Raw genomic sequence first — 25429 nt, 5'->3', positions numbered from 1 at the left:
AGGAGCTTTGATGACAGCTATGGTGCTAGTCAGACAGAACAGCCAGCAGCTTTGATTGGAAGTATAAGGATTCCAATGACTGAAAAAGAAGTTTTCTACAGAGCTTTAAGAATAAAACAGAGATTAACAGTGGCTGATAAGATGCAAGGATGGATGAGAAATGTAGCAAATGTACTTAGGTATGTATTTTTTCATAGTAATTTGCTCTGTGGGGCTATCTTGCTTGCTTTTTTTAATGTTTATTATTTGTTTTAATAAAGAGATATATTCTCTGTAAAAAGAAATTATAATTAGGTTATGAAATAAATTAATCTTTTGACTAATCATACCTTTGGGAGATTTGGGTTTTTTAGACTGCAAAGCTCTAATGTAAGAATCATCACTTACATGGAGACCAATACCCTAATCGTATGCAAAGCACTAAGAGGAACTAAACAGTCTTTTGAGTGCCAGGCTTACAGACTCAACCCCATAAAGAGAAAGAAATATCGGAGGAGCAAATCTATATTAAGATTTCCATGTCTAGGTGAACTTCAAATGCTGTACCAGGCCTCCATGGCCAATAATTATAGTAGAAGAGCACTCAAGACACCCTATCTAGGTCTGGGGTTGTGAACTTTTTCAACTATGAGGACTCTCTATAATATTTCCAAAATCACTGGGATCCCCTATAGAATGCTAGCCATATTTTAGTATCTGATGCAAACATACATAATAACAAAAAAGTTAGTAAGAACTTGGAAGTTATTTCAAATGAATGTGTCTCTTCATTCATATGCACGAGCTCCATGATTTACTTAGTCTAGGCAGGTACATGGATTCATAAGCCCCGTGTAGTAATTCTTCAGTAGCCTCAGGGCTCCTCTGCCACTGATTTAGATAATGAGATGCGAAGCGTCTCGATAACCTATACACCTTTAAAGTCTCTGCACCTTACTGAGAACAAAAGCAAGGTTCTCCCTTTGGATTCCTTATCACGGATCTCACTGATGCCCTCAATAGCTCCTTACCTGGTCTCGCGGCTTCCACTCACCTCCACTCCCTCTCCCAGTTCAAATCCATCGTGCACATCATGGCCAGAGATACCTTTCTAAAAATCTAGATCTGATCCAGCCACTTCCCCACTCAAACATATGCATGGCCCCTCATCACCAAGAGCAGTGGTTCTCAATCTTGAGCACACATTAGACTCATTTGGAGGACCCCTTAAAATGAAGATCATCACGGAGTGCCATTCCCAGAGTTTCTGACTCAGTAAGTCTGAGGCCAGGACTAACGATTTGCATTTCTAAGAAGTTTCCAGGTGATGGTGATGGTGGTGGTCTGAGACCACATCTCGAGAACCACAGCCCTAAGTGTAAAACCCAGACCAAAGCAGGTCCTCCACTTCCTGGACCCTGACATCTCTCAAATATCGTCTCCTGCCTAGTCTGCCCTTCACCCTTTACCCACTTGTCAAATTCCAACTCATCCTAAGCTCAAGCATCACCTCTCTCTTAGAGTGCCCTCCAGGAAAATATCAATTTCTCTTTCAAGTTCCCACTGACTGTGCCGAGCATCTTACCGAGCATCGCACTTTTGCTGAGCATTGCATCTCTTTGCAACCATTTGCTTACACATATCTGCTTCACCCACTAGATTGGGTGCCCCATGAAGAGGGGATCTGGTCATACAGCTTAGAGCTTCCAGCACCAGAAGATAGTAGGTGCTCAATAAGTATTTATGCGGGCTTTTAAATCAGTATAAATAGCAAACGCACAACTTTAAAAACACACTGTTTCTCTAAGACGTTTAGAAACCCTGCACCCTGCCGGCTAGCGTCAGTAGGATTAGACTGTTGTCAGTGACTCAGAGTTCAAGATGCTGCTTGCAGCAAAGAAAGTAATATGTTGTTAGCACCCTGTAGCTATTTGTGATCCTGATTAAAGAGGACATGTATACGTCATGCATGCAAATAGAGTGAAGAAACATCTGAAATCTTTATTAGAATCTAGGACCAACTAGACTGACACCAAACCAAAAACTTGTGTTTGTCTCTGAAACTCTGTATGATTCAGTGAAAATCAAAGATGGTTCCACATTCCTCCCAGCAATGCAGCATCAGAGAGAGGGAAACTCTATTTCAGTGATCTTTTCTATGTATCTTTTACAAACACAGCTGAGAATTCCCAAGTAACAGACTAACTGGAGGATGGCAATAAGAGACGAAGGAACTTTTAAAATGTTTGAGATTCTCTATAGTCCGTGAAGTAAAGAGAAAAAATAGGGTCTATAAGAACATCTGATATGGCTGCTTATAAACAGTGAACTATATGCGTACTGGGTCTAAAGACTATTTGTGGTACAATTGCCTGTGGAGGGATACCTGGAGAACTGAAAATCAGCATCTTCAAATGTAAACAAAATTATATACACGGAGTCTATTGTTCTATTATGAGCTCCTACATGATGTATATTCTGGTTGATTACTCATTGATGATTAGGGGATTTTTGTGTTACTCTTCCAAGGGTAGATATATCTGGTCAGCGACTGCTTTAACCTGTCAATTACTCCTTCCTTCCTTCCTTTTTTCCTTCCCTCCTTCTCTCCTTCTTCTAACTCTATTGCCCTTATATATGCATACACATACATACAAATTTTATATGTATATGTATACACACAGACATACACAAACATTCTCCTATTATTCAATTACTTCTTTTGATTTTCATGATTTAATATGACAACGGATACCTCCTCATGCTCTGATAACAGCTACCAAAGTTTGCTCAACCTTTAACTATCTGTTATCAGATCCTGCTTATCAGAACATATTCAGCTTTTAAAATGTTTTTCAGATATTCTGTTCATTTTTATTCAATTAAATAATTGAGTGTCACAGGTTCTGGTGACACTACAGCAAATAAAATAAATATGATTCCTGACCTCATTGGGCTCACAGCGTTATGAGGGAGACTGTCAGTAAACAAGTGATCTCACAAATAAGTAAACAATTACCAAGTACAAGTGCCTTGAAAGAAAAGTCTTTCCTGAGACATTAAGAATGAAGAATCTGGACTTCCCTGGTGGCACAGTGGTTAAGAATCTGCCTGCCAATGCAGGAGACACAGTTCTATCCCTGGTCTGGGAAGATCCCACATGCCACAGCGCAACTAAGCCTGTGTGCCACAACTACTGAGCCTGCGCTCTAGAGCCCGCGAGCCACAACACAACTACTGAAGCTTGCATGCCACAACTAATGAAGCCCGTGCGCCTAAAGCCCGTGCTCCGCAACAAGAGAATCCACTGCAATGAGAAGCCCGTGCACCGCAACAAAGAGTAGCCCCCACTCGCCACAACTAGAGAAAGCCTGTGCACAGCAACAAAGACCCGACGCAGCCAAAAAAAAAAAAAAAGAGTGAAGAATCTAATTTAAATGAAGCAAATATGGAAGATGTCATCATTGACCCCCCAATTCTTCTTCCTTTCCTGTATCCAAGCCTTTTGTCACGTGATTGTTCCAGCCTCTCCCACATAAGGGGTGGAGTGCACTTCTCACCTTTAATTCTGGCTTTGGCCTTGGAATTTGGTTTGACCAAGAGAAGGAGGCAAAAATGATGTTGTGCCAGTCTTGAGTCTAAGTCTCAAGAGTTCACCCGTATTTATATTTGCCTATTGTACTTCTATCATTGCTGTGAGAAGACTATACCCAGATTAGCCTGCTGGTTCCAGAAGGAGGACAGACACTCAAAGCACCCTGACCCTCCTAATGTGCTCCAGTCAATCCTGGCTTAAAGCGAAGCCTCCAGCCATCCCACAGGCTCATGTGTGATCCCACCTTACATCAGATGACCCAGTGGACCTATAGGTGCATGAACTACAATAATAAGTGATTATTTTTTGAGCCACTGAGTTTTGGCTTGTTACACAGCTATTGTTAGAAATAGCTAACTGATGCACGGCATCAGAGAATTCTCTCCCAGACAGTGACATTTGGACTGAGACCTAAATATTAAGTAGGTATTAGACAGATGAAGAATGAAAGTAAGAATGTTCTTACAGACGGGAGGCTTCAGGGGAGAAAGAAGTTGGTCACTCAGATGATTGGAAGAAGGTTTAGAGAAAAGGATGGGCTGAAGACGGGGAGCAGGGGCTAGATTATGCATGGTTCCTCATACAGTCTTTTTAGAGAATTTCAGATTAAATTTCAAAAATCGGGCTCAGAGGAGAGCTATTGGTAATCAAGAACATTAAAATCAAAGGATTGCTGTCTTCATTATTATTAATCTAGAACTGCACGGTTCCTTAGGGTAGCCACTAGCCACATATGGCAACTTAAGTTCAAAGTAATGAAAATTCACTTCCTCACATGTACTAGCCTCATTTCAAATGCCCAGTAGCCCATGTGGCTGGTGGCTACCATATCAGCTGCACAAATATAGAACATTTCCATTATGATGGAAAATTCTACTGGACAGGGTCTTAGTTTCTTTTTACTGTGTAACAAATTACCATAAACTGAGTGGCTTAAAACAGCACAAATTTATTATTTCAGATTCCATAAGTCAGGAATCCAGGTACAGCTTATGTGGGTCCTCTCTGCAGGGTCTCACCAGGCTGCAATCAGCCTGTAGCCTAGGGTCTCCTCTGAGGCTTGGGATCTTCTTCCAAGCGCCCTAGTTGTTGGAATTCATTTTGTTGTATCCACATAGCCAAGGGGCTGCTTGCAGCTCCTAGCGGCCACCTTGAGGTCCTTACCTTGTGTCCCCCTCATCTCATAACATGGCAGTTTGGTTTTTATCCTTGAGGCCAGCAGGATATTGTTTCTTCTCTGATAATTTCCCTTTTGACTAACTCAGTCAACTGAAGAGTAACCTAATCAAAGGAGGGATAACATATCATACTCACTGGTTTACACACATTCAAGTGGAGGTGATTATATAGGGTGTATATGCCAGGGCATGGGGGAACCTTCAGGGCCATCTTAAAATTCTGTGTACCACAGACAGAACTGACCTAGAAAGTGGGAAAAGCTTAAATACATTAATAAATAGAGAAGGCAAGTGGCGGGAGAATTTAGAATGATTAGCACAGGCTTGGCCCACAGGTGTAACTCTATTTAAATAATCTCTACATCACCGAGGTCTGTAACAGCCTGCTTGTAATTAAAGACTGGCTGCAACCAGGATCAAGGTTTATCCACAGTAATTTCACCCTCAAAGTAGCTGTAACCACTACTCTACCTGCAACTGGGAAGCAGCATAAACAAGACCCATAAAAGCGAACACAAATAGATGTTACCTTAAGAGCTGACATCCCTAGATTCTGTTTCCTTGCTGTTACTAACCTCCAAGAGTTTCTGACCTTCTGCTAGTCTTGATCTTCGAAACCCAATTGCTCCATCTCAGATTTACTGGTTTACTGGCTTGACACAGTCCAGCCTTGGCCTGAGCTCCCTGGCTTCCAGACCCTTGGCCCCTCCAACTGCAAACATTCTTGGGCACAGTCCCCTCCTCTTGCAAGCCCTGTCTAGCTGCTGCCCATCCCCCAGGTGACTTGGGTTTCGGAGGAGGAGAGGACTTTAAATATTGATTTTCAGGGAGAGGTGCGCTGGCAGAAAAAAAGCATTTACACCATTTGGTTTCTCTTTTTTAATTGAAGTATTGTTGATTTACAATATTATATTAGTTTCAGGTGTACAGCATAGTGATTTAGTTTTTTTACAGCTTATACTCCATTAAAAGTTATTACCAGATAATGGCTATAATTCCCTGTGCTATACAATCTATCTTTGTTGCTTATCTATTTTATATGTAGTAGTTTTTATCTCTTAATCCTGTACCCCTCCCTTGCCTCTCCCCTCACCCCTCCCTTCAGGTAACCACTAATTTGTTTTCTATATCTGTGAGTCTGTTTCTGTTTTGCATACACATTCTTTTGTATTATTTTTTAGTTTCCACATATAAGTGATATCACAACAGTTTTTGATTGGTTGCCCTGAAGGTAAACGTCAACCATGAATTATAAGGACCATGTAAGACTAATTATTCATTTTAAAGAGGTGCTAATTAAAAATCATGTAAGGAATGTATTTACCATTTTGATAAAATTGTATCTACATAATGTTAAATTTCACAAAGAAAGTGGTTTTTTTTTAAATGTTGCATTTAGTTATTTTAAGAAATTCTATTTCAAGGCTGTACCTGATTCTGAAATGGCTTCTATAGTAGCACTTCCTTTAAAAAAGTTTTTGTCTGTTACAAGTGAAGAATAAGTGTTTGCATTCTAACTACAGTCAGTATTTCAACAGTGGAGATATTTTAGTGCCTTCGGTGGGCATTTATCTTCTTGCCATCAGCACAATAGAACAAAAGAGTACCCATATTAGCATTAATAATAAAACCAAGTCCATTATGCAGATTTTCTTGTCAGTTAAATTTGTTGCAGGCTCAGTTTTGGATTCAATTTCATACATTTGGAAGTACTTTTGCTGTCAAGCACATTTTTATCATTTTAATTTTGGAGGGTTTTTCTTCTTTGTTTTTTTGCTCTCCTGTGTCTAAATTACCTTTTTCGAGGTTGGCAAATGGTTCTTCCCCACTGATATAGGAAGGGTTTGATTTGGCAGACTTAGGTATTTTCCCTGCCATGTGAATAGGGTTAATTTTAACAGAGCTGTTTCATTTTAACAGCCTCAACTTGCTCGGTGTATGTCCTGCCAAACAGCTTTGTGTATGATTGTCGACTGATGTCAGCACAGTTCTAGAAATAGTATTTGATAGTTAACAGCTGCCACAGAGCCAGAAGGGGAACACGAGACATTGTATTTCAGGAGGGTTTACGAAACTGGTGGCTATTGTTTTTATTTATTTATTTATTTGATTTCTTGACAACAGGAGAGTTTAAGATACCATGTATAGGCTTTTTAAAAAGACTGATATTCCTAAGTAGGTCAAGTGGATCCTAGGACCTTGACACTATATACCATTTAAATATTCTGCTCTCAAATAATATTTGATTAAGAGAGGTTTTTACTCATTTTGTGATGACGTATATGGTCAACAGGTAAGTAACAAAAAACAGGTAGGTCGAGACTTGGCAAACTTTTTCTTTAAAGAGCCAGGTAGTAAATATTCTAGGCTTTCTGGGCCATGCAGTCTCTGTGGCACCTACCCAGTTCTACTGTTACAGGGCTAAAACAGACAATTTGTAACAGATAGGAGTGGCTGTGTTCCAATAAAACTTTATTTACAAAACAAGCAGTGGGCTGGATTTGGCCATGGGCTATAGTGTTTCCACCCTTGTTTTGAATACTAAGTGGGAATATTCCACACAATTCCATGCAGCATTCCATAAAGGTTAAAGGTACTTACACTCTCTTACAGGCTTCTGAATCAAATTCCCCATGCATTCCCTGTGGAAACACGTGCAGTTCTTTTACGGACGCAGAGGAGTACTTAATTACATACGTATATGTGCTCTACAACCACTCTAATAATGGTCTGAGAGTAACGTGAGCAATAGATATGCTTTAATGAACTGAGAGGATAAAGATCATGATCTCTGGTGTACAGTGAACCTGATTTTTCCTACCTTTCTTATTTTATTTAATATCACCCTTAAAGTTTGAATTATCCTGCAAGAATGCAGGTTCATTAACTCCAGTTCAGCTTGTGCATCATCTTAATGGGACATATTTTGTAATGATGTAAATCACAAAACAGTTCTGTGCTCCAAATGACCTGCATATTTCACTGACGTCATTACAAGCAGTGCATACTAGTAAGAAAACGCATGTTATTATTTAAAGATAACTTACACAGAGAAAAAAATCCAAGGAAGAAAAACTAAAGCATGTCTGAAAAAAGCAAGTCAAAGAATATGCTGGTTGCAAAATGTTATCTCGAAAGCCTTTATATGCTTTGCCCGTGCCCACTCTCCACCATGAACAGACTGCCATGAAAATTACCAATTTGACCGTATACAAAGATGGGGAGAAAATGTAACAATGCCTTACACTTTTTATTTTTCTGTATTCATGTATCACATTTGTTCTAGAAATGCCATTTTTGCCTTTGGCATCTCAAAGGCAAATTGATGGTCCCAAGCTGGAGAACGTCTACTTGAAGAGGATCCCATGCACTAGCAACTTCCTAAAAAATGATCACTTTTTCCAAACATGCCTCTTGCTCGAGGCTACATTTTCTTTTCACAATAGTTTTTGGAAACTTTCCCTCTCTTAATGTTACCACAGTCTCTTTGTTGTCTTGTTCTTTCTTGTTTTTCCTATGTGTTACTTTCTAGAGATGGGAATGTCATCTATTTGTCTAATGGGATACAGAATGATTTTAATACTGTTGCTCTTTTTAGCTCAGTCTATTACTTGCCTTCAATATATATATCATATAACACAATAGTGTTGCACCATGTCAAAAGCTATGATGCTTTTTCTTTAATGGGTTATCTTATAGCAATTTAAGTTGAATAAGTAAATCATTACACTCTCAGTTATTCTTATCTATGTACATAATTTATAAAAACTATGCCTGTTATTGTGTTAATCATTTCCTAATTGAGTTAGGACCATCTGTAGATCTCTTTGGCTCTAAGATATCTGAAGGATGCTGTGTTGTCAGCAACCACTTTTCAGTTTACTCTCCCACTGTCATGAGTAAACATCACTGGTCTCAGTACTGATTGCTAGAATATCTCAGCCCTAACTTCACCATCATGCTCTTCAAATGGCATGGAAGTGTTTTTTATGGGCGCTCTTCTCTCTCCCAAACTCTCCACTTTATCCCCTGGAATCCCTATAAAATGCTAAGCAAATTTCCTAACATATTCCATCACTTCACAAAATATTCCCTCCACTTCCTAATTATAACTGAAATCTGCTCTCCCTCGAGGACATGGGTGTTCTTTATAGGACTCTTAAGCAGCTGTTCATTCTCACAGGATTGACATGGAAATAGGCCAGGAGCTGGGGGTGGTGTGAGTGCAAGAGGGCTTGATATTCCCTCAGCTTCTCATTGTGGCAGCCAAGTCATTACTTCTCTACCTTCATCTGGGCTTTACTTCCTCTTTGAACCTCGTGCCATCCAATTTGTAGCATTTTACCACCCCTCATGCCTGGCATCTACTGGTCCAGAGGTTTGCATAGTAGAGGCACTTCACAAACAGGGAAGGAGTTTATGAAATAATCAATATAATTCCCCAGATTAATCAAAGACAATTCAGTCCCTCCATCACAGGTACCACAGTCATTTTAGGGGTTCTTGGTTTCCAAGAGGGTAACCTGTCTAAAATGCTTACCTCACTCTTCTTTTACACCTCAACTCCAAAGATTTATACCCCCACACTCATGATTGTACTACACTTTACCATCATCTAGAGCACTTTACTAACTCAAACACTTTAAACAATTTAAAATTCTTAAAGTGTGCTCCAAATCAATCCCTTACTGTCCTTACTTTGTTCCCTATCAAACCATCTACCTAAGTGTTTCTCTGAATGTTGATATCTGCAAACAACTTTATGGCCATTTAGAACACATGTGGATATTCAAATGTAGGCAAATTGTTTTTTAAAAGATTAATTAAAACTTTTAGAGTGACTAATGAGGTGTTTATACCAATGCTCCTTCTGAGAAAAATTAGAAAAGCTGAAGCAAATATTAAACACAGACAAACCCACACACACACACACACACACACACACACACACACAAACACACACAAAAAAACTCTAAAGATATCATAGAAATATCAAAGCAGAGATAATTTGTAGGATCAAGATTTGAATAAGGGAAAACCCAAAGAGGTAAGCCTGGTATTTGGAGTGGAGTGTGGCTGAGAAAATGAGAAAGTAAGCAGAGATATTAGTGGTCTCATAGATTCAAGAAGTGCTATGAATACCCAAGCAGCATGTATATACATATGCTTGATAGTAAAGCTGCTAAAATACAAAGACAAAGAGATAACCTTAGATGCCTCCAGAAGAAAAATTATATATGAGCTTCAAAGAAGCGATACTGTAGGACTTACAGCTGACTTCTCAACAGAAGCAATGAATCCAGAAGGCAGTGGAATCATATCCTCCAAGTACTGAAAGAAGATAGCTGCCAACCTAGAATTCTATGTCCAGCAAAAATATTTCTCAAAAATGAGGATAAAATAAAAACATATTTAGGCAAGTGAAAACTGAGACTTTTTTAGCATCAAACATTCTCTTTTGCAAATGTGAAAGAGAAAATTTTAGGAAGAACTATGATCCTAGATGGTATTTGCAGAAAAAGAATGAATGATAAATATGTACATAAATTTAAATATTTACTCTATGAAGCAATAGTTATAATGTCCTGTGGGGCTTGAAATATACAGATACAATTAAGGTACATTACAATAACAGCCCAAAATGTGAGGGGTAAATGGACTTAATGCATTTTTAGTTTCAAGTATTATCAAAGAAGAAATAAAGCAACAATTTATATCTTACTTTTTTTAACATCTTTATTGGAGTAAAATTGCTTTACGATGTTGTGTTAGTTTCTGCTGTATAACAAAGTGAATCAGCTATATGTATACATATATCTCCATACCCCCTCCCTCTTGCGAATACCTCCCACCCTCCCTATCCCGCCCCTCTAGGTGGTCACAAAGCACGGAGCTGATCTCCCTTTGCTATGTGGCTACTTCCCACTAGCTATTTTACATTTGGTAGTGTATATATGTCAATGCCACTCTCTCACTTCATCCCAGCTTACCCTTCCCCCTCCCCATGTCCTCAAGTCCATTCTCTACATCTGCGTCTTTATTCCTGTCCTGCCCCTAGGTTCTTCAGAACCTTTTTTTTTTTTTTTAGATTCCAAATATATGTGTTAGCATATGGTATTTTTTTTCTCTTTTTGACTTACTTCACTCTGTATGACAGACTGTAGCTCCATCCACCTCACCACAAAGAACTCAATTTCGTTTCTTTTTATGGCTGAGTAATATTCCATTGTATATATGTGCCACATCTTCTTTAACCATTCATCTGTCGATGGACACTTAGGTGGCTTCCATGTCCTGACTATTGTAAATAGAGCCGCAATGAACACTGTGGTACATGTCTCTTTTTGAATTATGGTTTTCTCAGGGTATATGCCCAGTAGTGGGATTGCTGGGTCATATGGTAGTTCTATTTTTAGTTTTTTAAGGAACCTCCATACTGTTCTCCATAGTGGCTGTATCAATTTACATTCCCACCAACAGTGCAAGAGGGTTCCCTTTTCTCCACACCTTCTCCAGGATTTATTGTTTGTAGATTTTTTGATGATGGCCATTCTGACCAGTGTGAGGTGATAACTCATTGTAGTTTTGTTATATCTTACTTTAAGTAAACCAGGAATGCATGTTGTAATCTATTGGGCAACTACTAAAAAGAATAGTTTAAAATACATAGATAACAAGTGAAGAGAACTAGAAAATGTAATAACAAAAATGGAATTAATGAATAATAACACAAGGAAGAGAGAAAAGGGAACATAGACCATGTAGAACAAATAGAAAACAAATGGTAAGATGGTAGATTTAAATCCAGATACATTGGTAATTACATTAAATGTAAATTGACTACATTTTTCAGTTGAGAGACAAAAAATTTGAGACTCGATTGAAACAATGACATACTGTTTACACTAGTCACATCTTAAGCATAAGGATACAGATAAGTTGAAAGCCAAAAGATAGAAAAATATATACTATGTGAACAAAATGAGAAGAAAAGTGATGTACTATTATCAGTCAAAGTAGACTTTAAAGCAGAAGCATTACTGGCGATAATGAGAGATATTTAATTATATATCTCTACAAGACAAAGTTAAAAGGAGAAATAGATACATCCATACACATAATGAAAAATTTTAATATACTCCACTCAGTAACCTGATAGAGCAACAGAATAAAAAGGTCAGTAAGACTATAAATTAATTGAATAGCATGAGCTAAGAAATTTAACATAGAGAGAGAACACTTTACCCAACAACTGTAGAATACACATTCTTATCAAACATATATGGAGGGCTTCCCTGGTGGTGCAGTGGTTGAGAGTCCGCCTGCTGATGCAGGGGACAGGGGTTCGTGCCCCGGTCCGGGAAGATCCCACATGCCGCGGAGCGGCTGGGCCCGTGAGCCATGGCCGCTGGGCCTGCGTGTCTGGAGCCTGTGCTCCGCAACGGGAGAGGCCACAACGGTGGGAGGCCCGCGTATTGCAAAAAAAAAAAAAAAAAAAAAAAAAAAAAACATATATGGAGAATTTATTATCCATATGGAGAAAATTGTCCATATGTTGAGCCATAGATTTAAAATAATTAAAATCATACACAGCTTCTCAGGCTGCAACTGAATTTAATAGAAGTTAATAATAATAAAAAAAACCCTAGAAATCCCCAAAATATTTGGAAATTAAAGAGTATAGTTCTTAATTAGCATAGGTTAAAAATAAAGCATAATGCAAAAGAGAAAATATTCTGAAGTGAATAATAATGAAAATACAACATACCAAAACTTGTAAGATACAGCTAAAGCAGTGTTTAGAGAAAATTTTTATCATTAAATGCATAGGTTTGAAAAAATAAAAAGGCTAAAAATGAATTAGCTAAGTAACCTCTCAAGAAGTTAGGGGGCAATAGCATAATAGACCCAAAGAAAGGAGAAGGAGGGAAATAACATAAGTAAGAGGAGAAATTAATGAAATAGAGAACAAACATATAACAAAATCAGCAGAGTTGGGTCCTTGAAAAGTCCAAAAAATTTGATAAAGCCCTAGAAAAACTGGATCAAGAGGATGCCAAAAGTAGTTCTACCAATTCACATACTCCACCAGTATTTTCTCAGAGGATCTATTGTTCTAATTGACACTCAGTATTGTCAGGGTTTTTGGTTTTTCCTATTTTAGGCATTGTGGAGTGTATGTAATGGTATCTTATTATGGTTTTAATTTTAGTTTCCCTAATGGCTTATGTGGTTGAGCTCACTTTTATATATTTATTTACAATTTGTAAATCATGGTTATTGTTTATGTTTTGTTGCAACATTTAGATGTTGGATATGTTTAAAACAAACATACCCAATATTGTATCTTTTCTTATGTCTTCAACAAATTTTTTTAAAAAATCAAGTGTAAAATTGAGAAATCTTCAAACACTGTGCTGAAATCATTTGGACTTGAGTTTGTATTTCTAGAAAAGTCTAACGTCTGGTCCTCTGTCTTAAGAATTGTGGTGATGGGCAGTGAAATGATTAGTGAGAAAAACCACTTGGTAATGTAAAATGACTTCACTGGCACTATTACTGTCATAAAGAAATAACTTTGCCTCATCCTTCATTTAAAAACGTTATGGGTACCAGCCCCCCTTCCGGCCCGCAATGGCCAACATGCTTTCATGCGAAAAGCAGAATCTCTATTCACTGTCTATTTTTTGTGTTGCCTGACAAAAAGAAGCTCGTACTCAGTGGGGTCAAATAAATCACATTTATATTTTTCACTGTTTTCTTCAGCACTTAGGCAGTTGGGTTTCCCTCTTCTTTTGAGGCAGAAGTTAGCATGCAGGAGATTTATTTGGGGAGTACTCTTGAGAGGAACACCTGTGGGGGGAAGGGAAGGATGGTAGACTGGGAAGAGGAGAAGCTGAGCTGCAGCGTAGCCACTGCTGGGTCTCAGCCGACCCCGCCGGGAGCTCTGGAGCTGGGATAGCCATTCAGAGTTGTTCTGAGTTGGGGCACTGGGGTGGGGCCTCTGTACCGTGGTGACCTGTGGGCTGTGGCTGTGGGCTGTTGGCTGTGGGCTGACCTGGAAAAGGACTATGACTTTAAGTGGGATAGCTCTCTCCAACCTCGGCTATTCCATCAGGGCAATGCAGCCTATGGCCGCTGCCAACGCTGATCAAATTCACGAGGCACGTTATTGAACGTTCAAACGCTCTGTGGATACAGCGGTGTTTGGGATGGCCTTTAGGAGCTGCATCTTTTACTTGAGTTGTCCAGCTCTTTCTTTGCTGTGCTTATAGGCAGTCATGTATCAATACTGAGCCCAAAATACCTACCCTGCTGACATTGTGGCTTATGGAGTACTTCACGTGCCCAAATGTAAGGCAATTGTGTATATAGGCAACACTCTATGAGAAAATATGGAACAAAAGCCTTTTGGCAATTTGAATATAATATAAACTTTCAGGAATGCAGATGAAACAGCCAAATAGCTATGCATAATATTTACTTTAATTATGTATATTTAAAGTCTCATGTTATAAACTCTCATGCGACAATTTTATTCAAAGTCTTCATATGCTTTACCATATCTGTCATCACTGGAGTCAATTTCTGAGTTTTCTAGAGTTTTTTAGAACACATCACCTTTGTTTCCTTCTAAATTGTTTAAGATACAGTACTTTTGGAATCTCTATATAATAATGAATGACCTTGGAAATTGTACCCTAAGTTAAAAGCAGCCATTTAGTATTTGTGAACTCCATAATCACTTACTTTATTACTTCTTAAATTGTTTGTCATTTTTTTTTCTTGCAACAACTGACATCTAACTTTGTATAAGTCTAAGGTGTACGATATTTTGATTTGGTACATTTATATATTGCAATATGGTTACAACTGTAGCGTTAGTTAACACCTCTATTATGTCACATGATCATCGTTTCATTTTTACGGTGAAAAAATTAAGATCCAGTCTCTTAGCAACTTTGAAGTTTATAACACAGTATTGTTAACTATAATCACTATGCTGTGTATAGATCCCCAGAACTTATTTATCTACTAGTTACAAGTTTGTTCCCTTAAACAACATCTCTCCTATCTCCCCAGCCCCAGTCCCTGGTAACCACCATTGCAATCTGTTTTTATGAATTTGGCTTTTTGGATTCCACATATAAGTGATATTGTACAGTGTTTACCTTCCTCTGTCTGACTTATCTCACTTCTTAAAGTGTTTTTAAAAGGTTTATTCTCAACAATTTCCAACACACGTGATCGAGAGATCATTTTACTATTAATAATTACTAAATCTGTGTTAAAGTTTTCTTTTTAACCGATGCCATAACTTACCACTATAAGAATATTAAAACAACGTCTTCTCCCAACGGTCTTATTATTGAAAATAAAGCAACTCAGACAGCACTCTGTAATATGAGTGACTTTGTAAAGATTCTAACTTAAGGCAACAGCTTCTTTTCTGAGAGATCATCTGTGGGGAAAAAAGACCTTGCATTATATTTGTGTGTGTGTGCAGCAACCATGAGCTAAATGAAAAACTTTTCCTCTGTGTAATGGTTTCCAAAGATAAACAGATTGAGAGCTGCCTTAACTTCCCGATTCCACCCTTACATTTATCTTTCTCACATCTTCCCTCTAGTGTCAGAGGAAACTTACTGAAGGTAGGAAAAAGAAGAACAGATGCGTCATTCAAAGTTGCAACTTGTGGCAAAGACAGTCTCATTATTGCAGTGAAGCTGGGAACGTGGTAAAACCAAATAAACGAAATGACAAATTGCCAAGGAAAAGAAAAAAATAGAGTGAGCGAGTAGCAACATTCCTTTATCAGAGAAATCAATGATGTGTGCCATGTCAGTGGCCCTCCGCAGCGGGGAGGCCAGGTGACCCAGGCTTGGTTGAAAGCCCATGACTGAGCCCAAATCCCTTCCCACAGCGACCCATCTGCTGAAGCTCCCCTTGAAGACATCTGCATGCTCCCAACACCACCCCTGGTTCCTAATTCCAATATTCATGTAACATTCTTGCTTCACTTGGCCTTCCTGCAAAGGTGAAGGATCTCTGGAAACGTGCTCCTCCCCTGAGTTCACTAACTCACCTTCTACACAGCTTTCCTCTTCTCCTTCGGAACTCTCCCTTTCCATCTTTTCCAAGGAAATCTCTCATGATTTACTAGTAAAAGTTCTTGTTCCCTAGAATTCCACTGTCTGCCCTCTGCCTAAACGGCGTACTCTGCCCAAGCACACTCACTTATCCCTGTGGCTTTATTTGTTGCCTGTAAACTGAGATCTTCCAGCCAGATTGTTTGGGCTTAAATCTCAAATGAACCATGTTTTAGCTGTAGAATCTCAGAAATGGGTATAATAAAACGACTGATCTCACAGGACTGTTTAATGATTAAATGAGATCATACATACAACATGTTTAGTACAGTGTCTGGCACATGGTATAAAAACACATGAAATGTCAGCTGCTCTTCTTAGTGTCTATTTCCAGCCTGTATCTCCAACCTGAGTTATCTTGCATATTATCATTTAGATGTCCCATAAACACTGCAGATGCAACAGGTTCCATTTAAAACTCATCATCCCACCCTCTCCATCTCACTGTCCCTGCTGTCACCCCCCGCACACCCCCCTAAATATATTCTTCCTTCAGTAACATACCCTAATGTCAGATAGCATCCTTGAGATGGAGAGCTCATTTGCAATATTTCACTTTGCTAAGTTATTTTGTTATTTCATTTAATGCGATCAGTATCCATACACGTGTTTGAGCCCCAAACCTTTGCCTGATTCTTAACTCCTCTTTCTACCTCCACCCGACACCCTCCCCTTGCTCCAAATTAAGACTTAAGGTAGCAGAAGAGCCACTCCAGACAGAAAGGACAGCGTGTGCAAGCGCTGAATGGGTGAATGGGTATCACATGCTTGTCTGACTTTCAAAACTGTCTGCTGCCAACACACAATTTCAAGAATGTGTGTGGCAGAATTACAGGCCAAATAAAATAATACCTAATATGTTGTGTCTGTATGTGGTCATTTTTTAATGTGCTTGAATACATTGTCTTATTTGATATGCACAAAAATCATGTGAGTTGGGCAGGGAAGATATTACTTTTCTCATTTTAAAGAGGAGGAAACTGAGTCCCAAAGGGGCCTCAAAGACCTGCTAGAGGTACATGATCTGAGATCCATGAACGGAGGAGCAGCTCTATCAGTTTGTGGACCTGTGCTCTGTGCAGCGTGGCCGCCTCATCTGACAGTGATCAGGGTATCAAAGCCCATATCCAAACCACTGCCTCCAAATCAAGGGCACTTGCTGTATTACTCAGGGTTCTCCAGAGACACGGAACCAACAGGAGATACGCATGCCTGCATGCACACCCGTGCATACACACACATCTTAGAAACGGGTATAATAAACACATAGATCATATAGTATAGCCAGTGTCTCTCTCTCTATATATAGATAGAGATAGATAGAGGATAGATAGATATAGATATATACATATATTTATTGAGAGAGAGAGAGAGAGAGAGATTGATTTTAAGAAACAAGTTCATGTGATGATAGATGCTTGGTAAGTCCAAAATCTGCAGGGTAGGCCAGTCTGGAGACCCAGAGAAGAGCTGATGTTGCTCCTCAAGTCTAAAGGCCACCTGCTGGCAGAATTCCTTCTTGCTCATGGGCCATCAGTCTTTGTTCTATTAAGACCTTCAACTGGGACTTCCCTGGTGGTGCAGTGGTTAAGAACCTGCCTGCCAATACAGGGGACATGGGTTCAAGCCCTGGTCCAGGAAGATCCCACATGCCGCGGAGCAACTAAGCCCATGAGCCACAACTACTGAAGCCCATGCTCTGCAACAAGAGAAGCCACCGCGATGAGAAGCCCGCACACCGCAACAAAGAGTAGCCCCCACTCACCACAACTAGAGAAAGCCCATGCGCAGCAACGAAGACCCAATGCAGCCAAAAAGAAATAAAAATTAATAAACAAGTTAATTAAGAAAAGAAAAAAGACCTTCAACTAACTGGATGAGCTCCCCCGCCCCGGCACCGCTCCATGATGGAGGGTAATCTGATTTACTCAAAGTCCACTGATCTTTGAAAAGCATAAATCAGATCTTGTCATTTCCCTGCTGTAGATCCTCCAATGCCCTTCCAACTCTTGAAGAATACAATCCAAATTCCTACAGTGCCCACAAGGTTCTCCTTGGGCTACATTCCAAACTCTGTTAACCTAGATTATAAACCTTCTCCTGAGTCTGTCCCCACCCAGCTGGCTAATCCCACCAACACCACTCCCCATTCCTGCTTCTTCCCTTTCAGGAATCCCTGCACATGAAATTAAGATAATTCAAGGAAGGCTTAACTGTGGGACTGTGTACAAAGCGTTGGGTGGGGTGTAGGAAAACCACAGAGACAGTGCAGCGCCTCAGGGCTGTTATCACCTGAAGGAGGGAGCAGTTCCAAGACCTTGGAAGAGAAAATGGAGAGGTGTCCCGGGACACCACCAGCCAGCCAGAAACCCCTCCACAAGGACCTGAACTCACTTCAGGCCCTTCATCCAAATCTCCTCCATCCGTATCTCCTCCTGGAGCTCCCCATTGGCTTAACCACAACTGGCTGCCATAGAGTACACTGGTGCTCACCAATGTAGTCCCTGCAAGTCAGTCTCCCTTCAGAGAGTAGGAGGCAAAGGGTGGAAGGTAGACCTCAAGGAGCAAATGGAAGGAATAGGGCACAAGGTCCTTAAACAGGTCCAGCGATCTCTCGAGGGGGCGTATCATATGAACATCCTTCTATCTGGGTCACCTTCCTCCTTCCTGCCCTCTCCCTAACACTCTCTCCAACTCTGATGTCCCTTCACTGGGCTCTGTGTCCTTGCCACGTGTCAATAACACCCTGAACCTCCCCTTATCACACTGAATAGTAATTATATTAATTATCTGTCTCTCCTACCCTGTACAGCTTGTTCATAATTATTTACCCAGCAAGTTGTCTCTGTGCCCTGCACATAGGCACTCAATTTCTGTTGTTGAATTGAATTAACCAGAATCATTTTATGTTCTTTTTTAAAAAAAATTTTTATCGAAGTGAAACAGGAGAGAAGGGGGCAGGGCACAACATCTGAAAGAATGGCATAGCCCAAGGACATGACATAAATTGATTAGAACCAAATGGGTTCAAGATGGTGGACAAGTCGACTTCCACTAGACCTTGAGCTTCGGTATACACTCACTGTAACACATCAGCAAGCTAAATGACACACCCACAGGCACCATGACAGTTCCAAGACCGACCATAAGGATCAAAAACTGGGCCGTGGCCCAATTCCTGGAAATCCCCGCCCCTTCCCCAAAGTAGCTGGAATACTCCTCCCACTCATTAGCCTATGAAATTACCCACCCCTATAAAAACTGACAACCCCATACCCTGGTGGCTTTCTTGCCTTCTGACTTGGCCCACGCTCTGCTCTGTCTGTGGAGTGTGTGTTTCTCTCTAAATAAATCCACTTCTTACCTATCACTTTGTCTCTCACTGAATTCTTTCTGCAATGAGACATCAAGAACCTGAGCTTCACTAAATCCTGAAACCAGGTGTGTGATCTCAGTTGGAAGACTGTGAGTTTAGGTTGGGTTCGAGTCCTGCCACGGAGGTTCAAATCCCAATCTGAGGTGCACAGTTTCACAAGTACAGTTGATTTATTGTAACATCTTACAGAAAATTCCGAACGAACTTTTTGGCCAACCCAATACAATGTTGTGCTAGCATCAGGTGTATAGCAAAGTAATTCAGTATGTATATTCTTCTTCAGATTCTTTTCCATTATAGGTTATTACAGATATTGAATATAGTTCCCTGTGCTATACAGTAGGTCCTTGCTGTTAATCTTTTTTTAATATAAATTCATTTTATTTTATTTATTTATTTATTTATTTTTGGCTGCTTTGGGTCTTCATTGCTGCCCGTGGGCTTGTCTCTAGCTGTGGCAAGCGGGGGCTACTCTTCATTGTGTTGCGCGGGCTTCTCATTGAGGTGGCTTCTCTTGTTGCGGAGCATGGGCTCTAGGTGCACGGGCTTCAGTAGTTGTGGCACACGGTCTCAGTAGTTGTGGCTCGTGGGCTCTAGAGAGCAGGCTCGTTAGTTGTGGCCCACGGGCTTAGCTGCTCCGCGGCATGTGAGATCTTCCCGGACCAGGGCTCGAACCTGTGTCCCCTGCATTGGCAGGTGGATTCTTAACCACTGTGCCACCAGGGAAGCCCCTATCTGTTTTTTATATAGTAGTGTGTACATCTGTTAATCCCAAACTCCTAATTTATCCCTCACCCCACCCCATTTTATGTTCTTAACCTCTATTTTAGCTGTAGTTATGTGAAATAAAATTCATATTTTATGGCAAGACAAGACAAATTTAAACATAAATTCTTCTCTGCTCTTTGGCCTCCCTCTCGCCCCACTGTGCATTGTGTATCTTCATTACCCGTGGACCAGACCTCCCCCGTTGGCAGAAACACCTGCTCAGCCATAAAGAGCAACATTGTCCCAGCACCAACAATAAAACTCCTTAAAAAATAACATTCCTCCTTAATCTTGTAAGAGGTCACGTGACCCACCAGGATTACGCTTAGATCTGGATTATGTGAACTGTCAATAATACGTCATTTGACATACAGCCCTCTGTCTCAAAAAACTTATATAACTGTGCCTTGATTTCTAACCGGTGGAAGACTCCTCAGAGCTTTCTGAGATGCTCTTCCCGAGTTATAATCCTCAAATTTGGCTCGAATAAAATTTTCCATTTCTTTCTTAGATTGACTGATTTTTTGTCGACATATATAATACTCACTGACATCCATATTCTTATCACATGTTTGAGAAAATAGGCCAAAGTATTAACTTATACATATTCAAGCCACAAAGATACTGCAATGTTATTGTCAGCATTTTAAACAACCAATTCATTATCTTTATGTATACTCTTTTCTACAATATGCACTGAGGATAAGACACTTACCCTCTTTAGGCCACTGGTCTTTTTATCTGTGATAAAAGGGAATTTGGCCAGATGATTTCCATGGTGTCTTCCAACTCAAAATTTCAGAGGTTTTAAGTGAAGGGCTGCATAATCTCCTTAAACTCGGCACCCACGTCTCACCCGTGGTTGTGTTTCCAGCACTCAGCCGAGGGTTTGGCATGCAGCAGGGACGTGAGAGCACAGCCCAGCTGTGGGGTGTCTGTTCAAACCCAACTCTGCCACATTCTGGCTGGGTAAACCTAGGCCGTTACCTTAGCCCTTCAGAGCCTCAATCTCCTCCTTTGAAAAGTGGGGCTAATAAATGGGATAATGTTGGCAAAGAGCTGAGCACAGAAGCCAACTCACGGTAAACCATCACGGAATGTGGATGACTGTACGAGCCAGTGAATCTGGGACGCTAGACAAATTGCCGAGATTAAACTGTGCACTATTTCTTCAGTATCATGTTCTCTAAAATACTGAGTGATTAACATAACTGTTCCTACTCTCTAGTTCGTAAGTAGATGTAAATTAGTTCCTGGCATTTGTGCCAAAACACCAAATATTACTAAGATGTATGGTTAGTAATTATATATACATTTACAGTAGGAGGCATACACTAAATTTATTTATCTTACTTTTTATGTATAAATAGATACATAAACTGATTATTACACATTTAAATGAACAACAGGCCAAACATTTGCTGAAACTTTTTTGTGGGCAAGAATTTTGTTTCTAATAAAAAGAATTACTCGATTATCATATTGTTACCTAATTATTCCCAAACAAAACAGTCTGAACTTTTATTGAGTTAAACCAGAGCTCAGGAGTTACCTTATCTTTCAAACCAAGTTTCTGACTATCTCAATAAATAAGAGAAGGTGTGATGACAAATGTAATTAACAAATGTGACTTTTTCTGCCAATTTTTTCCCTTAACTGTTTATGCTGTCGGTTTTGCCCATCTGGTTTTCATTTGAGAATAGAAATCACTAATCCCACAAACCATCCACTGATTTCTAATCCTAGAAAAGACTGGTATTACTTAGCAACATAATATGTTTTTCTTTCCTCCTGTGGAAATAAATGTGCAGCTTCATAGTGGATTAAAAAGACAATTGAGAAATTTCCTATTATAAACATGTATGGTATCTTAATTTCCTAGTATAATAGCAGACAGACGAACATAATTCATTACATTTTCAATGCAAATTGTTGACAACTGTTCATCTGGTTGAAATTATTTAAGCCACATCAACTCTAAAGAAAGTCCTACTTTCTAATTCCTATTTTTTTATAAAAATAATTCCATAGGCTTTTCAATACCCAGCAATCTCTTAAAAATTTCACATGATATTTAAAGCACCATCGTTGCAACCCCCATAGAGACATCTAGGCAAATATAAGTGATTTATATGCAGATTTCAACCTATTTACCGAGCTTAATAGTGAGAGACAAAATATTATATGCAAAATGCGTTCATTTAAAATTTTGATCAGATCTTTCTGCTGCTTGATGGAATGAGAAAGTTATATTGGTATTGGAGTAAATACATTTCAGAATAGAAGTCTCGTACCACGTTCATCTGTAATGAAAGACCTGGACGACAATGTGGCTAGATGATCCATCCGTTTCACTCGTCTTCTTGATTGACAAGTGTCACGGCAATGTGACTCAATCCTGAGATTTCCATAGTAAGCACTACAGTGGCTGAAATTATGACAGCTCTCAAACCAGCAACGCTGTGGGACCCACCGAGATCACCTCATCCATAGGATGCCAGCCACATGTGGTATACAAGATAATTTTAGGAATTACACACACATTGGTTGAAGTTACAGTTACGTTTGTGTATCAATGTGTATTAGAAGAAAACATAACTAGCATATTGAAGCTATGATTTCATAGATGGTATTACTTAGGAAAAGGATCAGTAATTAAGCAAAAAGTGAGTTGATTAAAGAAAAATATTAACAAAATAATAGTGCAGGTGGCATATGGAAATGACAAAAATAGTGATGGCCATATGTAAGGATGACTAAAATTTAGAAAATACTGACCTACTCCAACCCCTAATTGTATAGGTGAGGAACGTGAAGTCCTGAATAGTTTTAAAGGTTTCCCCAAGATCCTATGGCTTGTCAGAGGCAGTTTGGATTCTACAGTTTACAGCCCCACACTCTATGTATTGCATCTAAGATTGACTATCTTGCCTTTACAACATCTATTTCAGCCTCATGGAGCACACACATCTTTTTCCTGGAAGAATGGGTCAGTGAGAAATTCAGATAAATTCTCAAGCTATTTATGTATTTGATATTGCTCCTTTTTATGGAACAACGGTTGTCCGATGACAATGAGTACAGTTGTCATTGGACCAGAATAAAAAGTGCTAATGAAAGTTGATCTCACTTTGAGCTACATTTTTTTAATTGAATAAATTTGACACGTAACACTCTGTCAGTTTAAGGTGTACAGGCTGTTACTTTGATATATTTGTATCTTGCCCTATAATTGCCATTGTAGCCATATTTATCACGCTATGTAATTACAGTGCAATATTATTGTCTAGATTCATCATACTGTGCTTTAGCTCTCTAGGGTTTATTTACTAGTCCTTACAAGATTTGTACCCTTAAACGTCGTCACTCTTATCCCCGCCTTACCCACCAACCCCTGGTGACCATTATACTCTCTGGTTTTTCTACAGGTTTAACTTTTTTAGATTCCACATATAAATGATATCATTTAGTACTTGTCTTTCTCTGACTTATCTCACTTCTCACGGCGAGCTACATTTAAACAGAGTAATATTGATTAGGTCTGTGTTGTTAGTTATGAGTATAGATGTGGACTATAAGAATGGTAAGTTTATAATCCTCTATACATTTTGTTAAACTAACTTGTGAGCCTTCTTACTAAATTCAGCTATGCTTAAAATTTCACTTTTATCCAACACACGAAGGCCTTTGGACATTTTTGCTTTGTATGTGAAGGATGTTCTAAGATATAGATTCTACAGTGTCCTGAAAATGAGGGGGGTGGAAGTGGGAGGGGTCCATATAAATGTCACTGTGCTCCAAGTGATGCGCTGGAGCCATTTTCTACCAGACCATGAGCATCACTCCCCACCCGCCTCCAGCGTTCAGAGATGTCACATTGGTAGCTTGAAATCATTGACCACAGTGGGAGTATTTACACCACAGTAGTTGGCAAATGCTACAAATCAGTGTTTCTTCGTTGAGAGAGTTGACTGTCAAACATTTACAAGGAAACCACTTTTTTGAGGGTGAGTGGAAGGCAGGCCCTTTTAAAATGAGGCTTGGTGGTCTCTCCTTTCAGTGGTGGTGTGAGAGCAGAGTACGAACTGCAAACTGTGGCGGCCAGAATCCTGGCAGGACAGGCATTTAGAAAGTTTCTTCTCCTCTTTGACTGAGTACTAGTTGAAAGAAGTGCAGCCAAAACTGTAACCAAAGGAGGTATTACGCTTCCAGAAAAATCACAAGGAAAAGTATTGCAAGCAACGGTAGTAGCTGTTGGATCAGGCTCTAAAGGAAAGGGTACAGAGATTCAACCAGTTAGTGTGAAAGTGGGAGATAAAGTTCTCCCAGAATATGGAGGCACCAAAGTAGTTCTAGACAACAAGGATTATTTCTTATTTGGAGATGGTGACATTTTCGCAAATATGTCGACTGAAATATGTCACTACTGAAATGGCATCACGTGAAGCTGCCCATTCCACTGAAGCCTTTCATCATGTAAATAATGTTCACATTTCTCCGTGTAAAATAAACGAATGATATCCAAACTAATGACATCCAGTGTCTCTAAAATTTAGTTTCAATGTATTGATATAAACGTTTCCAAATAAACGTATACAAGTGAAAAACAAAAATGAGGCTTGGGTGCTTTAAGAAATGATACGCAAATTAACTTTTGCACCTGTTAGGGAGTAACAGAGGCAGCGCCACCCCTGCTCTAGGCAGCGGGTGAATGGAGGATGCAGAGAGACTCTGACCGCGTTTGCTTTGCTTTCGGGGGACTATGGTATAATTTGAGCCCTGAGGACAAAAACACAGGTCCAAATAATCAGAAATGGCTTTTCTCATTATTCTGCTGACCAGAAAGACCCTGCCTAAGGCTCTTTGGAAAGTAAACATGACAGGTAATGCCTTCTTCAGAAAAATATTTCTACATAAAAATCTTCATGGGGTTTCCCTGGTGGCGCAGTGGTTGAGAGTCCGCCTGCCGGTGCAGGGGACGCGGGTTCGTGCCCCGGTCCGGGAAGATCCCACATGCCGTGGAGCGGCTGGGCCCGTGAGCCATGGCCGCTGAGCCTGCGCGTCCAGAGCCTGTGCTCCGCAACGGGAGAGGCCACAACAGCGAGTGGCCCGCGTACAGCAAAAAAAAAAAAAAAAAAAAAATCCTCATGAATGGGCTAGATGTGTGCCATCCCATAGAACTTTCTGCAGTGATGGAAATGTCCTGTATCCATGCTGTCCAGCAAGGTAGCCACTACATGCAGCTTATTTAACCCTTGAAACGTGGCTAGTCTGAATTGAGACATGCTGTAAGGGTAAAATACACACTGGATTTCCAAGACTTAGAATGAAAAAAAGAATGTAAAATACCACATTAAAATGTTTATATTGATTACACGTGGAA

General features: G+C 39.8%; 1 pseudogene; it reads left to right on the top strand.

Moving 5' to 3' along the window:
• LOC136118333 (10 kDa heat shock protein, mitochondrial pseudogene) overlaps positions 1-24476 on the top strand; it is a 43035-nt pseudogene extending 18559 nt beyond the window's left edge.
• Positions 24477-25429: the final 953 nt, after the last annotated feature.

This window comes from Phocoena phocoena, chromosome 2 (genome assembly GCF_963924675.1).
Source record: "Phocoena phocoena chromosome 2, mPhoPho1.1, whole genome shotgun sequence".
Taxonomy (NCBI): Eukaryota; Metazoa; Chordata; class Mammalia; order Artiodactyla; family Phocoenidae; genus Phocoena; species Phocoena phocoena.
Note: the sequence above shows the minus strand (reverse complement) of the source record. Positions and strands in the feature narration are given on the sequence as shown.